Source organism: Alexandromys fortis, unplaced genomic scaffold (genome assembly GCF_014885135.2).
Source record: "Alexandromys fortis isolate MF-2015 unplaced genomic scaffold, M_Fortis_MF-2015_v1.1 scaffold_155, whole genome shotgun sequence".
Taxonomy (NCBI): Eukaryota; Metazoa; Chordata; class Mammalia; order Rodentia; family Cricetidae; genus Alexandromys; species Alexandromys fortis.
The window spans coordinates 670,400-676,399 of NW_026068052.1; positions in this window are offsets into that span (position 1 = coordinate 670,400).

Below are 6,000 nucleotides of genomic sequence, written 5' to 3' on the forward strand. Positions count from 1 at the left end.
GACGATTGCTTTTCCATAGCTGCATAGATAGGCCCCTCCCCTCGTCCTACTCCACCTACTTCCTCTAGCCCATCTCCAAGACCTAGAGACCACTGTGCAGCACGGGGAGAAGTGCACAGAGCTGGTTGGCAGGAGTGACTGGATACCCAGGTGAGCGTCCCAACATCCCACCTTAACCCCTTCCTTCTGTGAGGTCAGGTAAACAGTAAACTGGACCAGCTGTGATCTTTTGAGAGCCGGCCCAGCAGGACTCCTGAAGATGGTAGCTATTTGGATAGTGTAAGCAGAAGTTTCCTGTCCCAACCACCTGTTCCCAAATAACCGGCAGCCGCTTCCCAAATAACTGACTTGGAGACTTAGATAAATTATAAATGCTCAGCCAATAGCTCAGGATTGCTACTACCTAATTCTTACATATGAATTAACCCATATTTCTTATCTATGCCTTGCCACATGGCTCATGGCTTGTTACCTCATTTTCTACACATCCTGCTGCCTTGGTGACTGGCTGCTGCCTCCTCTGGACTCAACCCTTCTTCCCATCATTCTCCTAGTTTGGTTGCACGGCCTATAATTCCTGCCTGGCTACCGACCAATCAGCGTTTTATTAAACCAATTTGAGTGACAATTTTTTCTTTTTTATTGATTTTTTTATTGAGCTCTACATTTTTCTCTGCTCTCCTCCCTGCCTCTCCCCTCCCCTTCAGTCCTCTCCCAAGGTCCCCATACTCCAAATTTACTCAGGAGATCTTGTTTTTTTCTACTTTCCATGTAGATTAGATCCATGTATGTCTCTCTTAGGGTCCTCATTGTTGTCTAGGTTCTCTGGGATTGTGGTTTGTAGGCTGGTTTTCTTTGTTTTATGTTTTAAAACCACTTATGAGTGAGTACATGTGATACTTTCTGTGTCTGGGTTTCTTCACTCAAAATAATGTTTTCTAGCTCCATCCATTTGCCTGCAAAATTCAAGATGGAGTGAGAAATCTTTACAGTGTACAAGAGCATTATTCCACAGCAGGACAGTTCTGTCCAATGCCTCAAAATGTCACATTAGCTGTGGGACATTAGCCCCTGCACTGCCTTAGCTTTTCTTAGGACCTCCAGGTGGCTTTTACTTTTTTTTTTATAACAAGGTCTTGTTATGTAACCCAGGCAGGCCACAACTGGGGGGCTTTCTGCCTTTGCCTCCCAAGTGTGTGCTACCGTGCCCAGTTTATTTTGTTTGCTTTTTAAAAAGCTAGGTAATAATTTGGTTCGCTGTGTGAAATATGTGGATAGTGGAGTAGCAGGGAGCATGGGCAGGATTTTACTTCCTGCTTTTCCAGACTCTCTTGATTTGACCTTGAGTACTTGCCAGCTCTGAAGTGGCAGCCTCTCTGGGATTTTTCCAGACATACTTACCCATCCCTTCTGTTTCATCGGCTGATGTATTTCCAATCTTCCAGAAGTCTGTTAAGTCCATTTTCTTCTTAAGGGCTTATTCCTTTATTAGCATTTTAATGGGATGCCAGAGGAGACATAGATAAGCACATACCTTTAGACAGGCATCTTCAATTAGAACTCCTGCATCTTTATAAAAGCATAATGGCAGACTTTTGCATGAATGTAATATAGTTTATCAAATGTCCAAGTAATGGACATTTGCATTATTTTCAGTGTTTCAGTCTTTAAGGAATAATGCAGTGAGTTTCTTTTGTAGATAAATCTTTGGACATTTGAACAAATATTTAATTTAAGGCATTGGTCCATTTTTTTTTTACTCCAACTAGCAATGAATGGAGCTAGCTCCTTCCTTACATCTTTCCAACACTGTAAAAAAAAATAATCTTTCTATATCTTTGCCAACAAATTGCCAAAAGATTGCCTTTTCAGTGTTTCACTTTGTGTTTCCCAAGCACAAGTAAGGCTGAAAATTTTTCCATTAGCCAGTTTCTTCTGTGAGTTGATATTTGTCTTTTTCTATTAAGAGCTCTTGGGGCTAGAGGAATGACTTAGAGGTTAAGAGGGCTTGCTGCTCTCATAGAGGACCTGAGTTCAATTCTCAGCTCCCTCCTCAGGTGGCTCACAACCACCTGTAACTCCATCTCCAGGGCATCTAACACTCTCTTCTGGCCTCCTCTGACACCGTCACAGATGTGCACATATGCATGCAGACATGTACACCTAAATAAAAATAATTTTGAAAACTACTAGGACCTCTTTTTTACATTAGACATCATGATTCTGACTCTGGATTTATATCACCAGTAACCTTGGAAGCCAGGTATGATAGTACATGAGCGTAAACCCAGGGATCTTAGGGAGGCTGGAGCACGAGGCCTCTGGAGGCCAGGGTCACTCTGGGCAAAGTAGCAATATCATGTCTCAAACGATGAAGAAATGAGTATATGTGGAATATATAGGGTGAAACAAAACTCAAGAACATTGTTGTTTCTTCCTCCAGCATCTAGAGACAGGATCTTGCTGTTTAATAGCCCAGGTTTACCTGGAACTGGCTGTACTCTTGCCACAGCCTCCTCAATGCTAGGATTAGTGGCAAGTACCGCCAATCCTGGCTTCTAAGTGAGCTTTTTTATTATATGACTTTAGTCTTCAATGTAGTAATACATATTATGAAGGTGTGAATTTAGCATGCAACATTTCTCAAACTAGTGTGCTGTAGGACAGTGGTCTGTACCCTGTCACTTGTATTTTAAATAAATGCTGATTGGCCAGTAGCCAGGCAGGAAGTATAGGCAGGGTGACTAGGCAGGAAGTAGAGGCGGGGCAAAGAGAACAGGAGAATTCTGGGAAGAGAAAGAGTCATTCAGTCAGCAGTCCACACCCAGACCTAGAGGAAGCCAGACACAGCAAGCAAGATGTGACCGCCTTGCTGAAAAAGATACCAAGCCATATGGCTAACACTGATAAGAATTATGGGCTAATATAAGTTAAAAGAGTTACTAAGAAGCCTGAGCTACTAGGCCCAACCAGTTTATAATTCATGTAGACCTCGGTGTATTTCTTTGGGACTGAACGACTGCAGGACTGGGTGGGACAGAAACCTCTGTCAACAGGAACCTCAGGCAACACTAGTGTGATCAGGAAACATCTGTTCTTGTATCATCGGGAGGAACTGATGCTGAAGGACATTTCTACTGGTCTATCTAGTTCTATCTAATACTAAACTCATTGAGTCTGGGCTTTTGTCTGTCTCAGTCACCATTATGTACCCATATACTTTCTATATAGTAAACACTCAGCAAATATTTGTTGAGTAGTGTGTTAATAACTAATAAATTAGCATTTTTCTTAGTGTGGTCCTCTGGCGGACATGGTATGAGGTGTAGTCTCGAGGCTGGAGAGACTCAGCGGTTGGAAGCACTGGCTGCTCTTGCAGAGGACCTGGGTTAGATTCCTAGCACTCTCGTGGTGATTCCCAATCATTTGTAACTCCAGTCCCAGGGGCATCCAGTGCCTTCTTCTGGACCCCTTAGGCACTGCATGCATAGTGCATAGAAAAACCGACAGACGAAACACCTATACACATTTTTAAAAAGTTGTTGAGATACAGTTTCTCTGTGTAGCCTTAGCTGTTCTAGAACTCACTTTGTAGACCAGGCTGGCCTCCAACTCACAGAGATCCACCTGCCTCTGCCGCCTGAGTGCTGGGATTAAAGGCGTGCGCCACCACCACCACCACTTGGCAACACATAATTTTTTTTAATGAGGTAAGACACCATGTGGTATTACGATATTTTATCTAAGCAATAAGCAGAAAGTACACCCTCATTTTATGTACTACTACAGAAGAACAAGTTACTGACCAGACAATTTTATCATTTAGAATTTATACCTTTTATTTTGGTTTTTCGAGACAGGGTTTCTCTGTAGCTTTGGAGCCTGTCCTGGAACTAGCTCTTGTAGACCAGGCTGGCTTTGAACTCACAGAGATCCGCCTGCCTCTGCCTCCTGAATGCTGGGATTAAAGGAATGAGCCTCCACTGCCCGGCTATAATTTATACTTTATAAGTGTTGAGGTTTTATTCTCTTAAGACTGTTATTACTATATGTGTGTGCCGCTGCATGTGTATGGAAGTCAGTGTACGGGGGTTGGTTCTCTCCTACCATGTGGGTTCTGGGATCAGGTCACAAGACTTGCATGGCAAATGCCTTTACCCACTGAGCTCCCTTGCTGGCCTAAAGATTTTGTTTTCTTTTTTAAAAAAGTATATTTATTTTATGTGTATGGGTGTTTTACCTGCGTGTATGGCTATGTACCAAATGCATGTCTAGTGTTGAAGGAGGCCAGAAGAGGGCATAAGCCTGGGATCAGAGTTACAGGTGCCTGTGAGCTATCATGTTGGTGTTAGAAATTGAACTTAGGTTCTTTGGAAGAACACCTAGTACTCTTAACCACTGAGTCATCTTTCCACATTTTTTTCTTTATTTTATTTTATTTTTTACAAAGACTACAGAAACTGTGCCGTGACTGTACTTGGCTTTCATGTCCACCAATCCAAAGGTCTGTGGGAAAGGTGAGAGTGGGAAGCAGAGAAAGGGAGGGGAGGAGAGATTCCCGGTTCCAGCAGAGGAAAGGGAAAAAATGGCTGCTGAGGACCAGCCCCGCCCCCACCCCAGGCCTGGCCATCCTGTCTTTACTCCTCCACACCACAAGAGTGACCAGGAAAGGGATGAGGCAGATGGGAGCGATGGTCTTGGCTAAGAGCACATCCTCTGGGGGAATCGGAGAAGGTGGGCTGCACCAGGGAGCAGTTGGCAAAGTGTATCAGGTGAGTCTCCAAGATGAGCCTTTCTGCCAAAGGGTTTGGGAAACCCAGGCCAAACTGATCCGCACGGTGCTCCAAGCAATATTGCAGGTCACTGTAATGCCTGCTATTCAAAGTCCAGTTGCACCAGTACTTGACAGAGACCATATGACTACTATAAAGAAACCAGCAACGTAGGACATACATTTCAAAGCTCTCCTCCACATTCCCTTTTGACAGCAAGCTATCCTCAGTGAGAAGAGACTGATTCAGGAACTCTGGAGAAGTTGAGACAGCTGGTGGTCCCGTGCTAGCCTCGGTAGTCCAGGCCCCTTCTCCTCCAGGACCTCCCTCGTCTCCCATCCGGGCCCAGCATTGCGCTCACCGCCCAGCAGCTTTCCAGATTTTCTTTAAGACTCACTTAGAAATGGATTTTCTTTAAGGCTCTGTTTATGTATGCACACACATATATTGAATGCATACACATGTTGTATTGTTAATGGTTTTGTTATTTGAGACAGGATCTAATGTGGTTCAGGTGGGCTTTGGACTCCCCCAAAATCCTTTTGCCTATACCTCTTGAGTGCTGATGTGAGTGCCTGCATGCTCATCTTGGGAGTAGACTTTTAAGGCAGGCCATTCTCATGCATGTCACAAAAAAAACATTAAAATGAAATAAAGTGGCTAAGGTGTTAACCGAGTATTTTTAGACTTGGAATCTGATACCTTGAATTACTACTGGACCCTGCCATTTGCTGTTTCTACAGGATACTTGTTGCCATTAAGAACATGGATGATTTCTACGGGAAAAACAAGTGTCTCATCATTTTCTTTCATGTCCTCATAGTCATTGTTTTGATGATGCTGCTGTTTCCTTTATCTTACCAGAAGGTGTCAGGCAATGACAACTGCTGCCTGGCCAGCAGACACTCGAAGATTCCAGTAACTGTAGGATGTATTTGAGCTTCAGAAACATTTAAAAACACGGACAAATGTGTATCTTTGGATGGAATTCAGTTGGTAGAGTGCTGGCCTAACATAAACAAAACCCTGGACCCTTTATAAACCAGATGTAGGTGGTAGAACAGGCCTACAGTTCTAGCAGGTGGAATGAGGGATATCGGAAATTCAAGGTCATTGTCTGCTGCTTTCTGAGACTGAGGCCAGTTTGAGTTACATAAGACCCTGTCTCAAAAAAAAAAAAAAAAAAAAAAGGATGGAGGGAAATGGGATAGAGGCTGCGGCTGGAGAG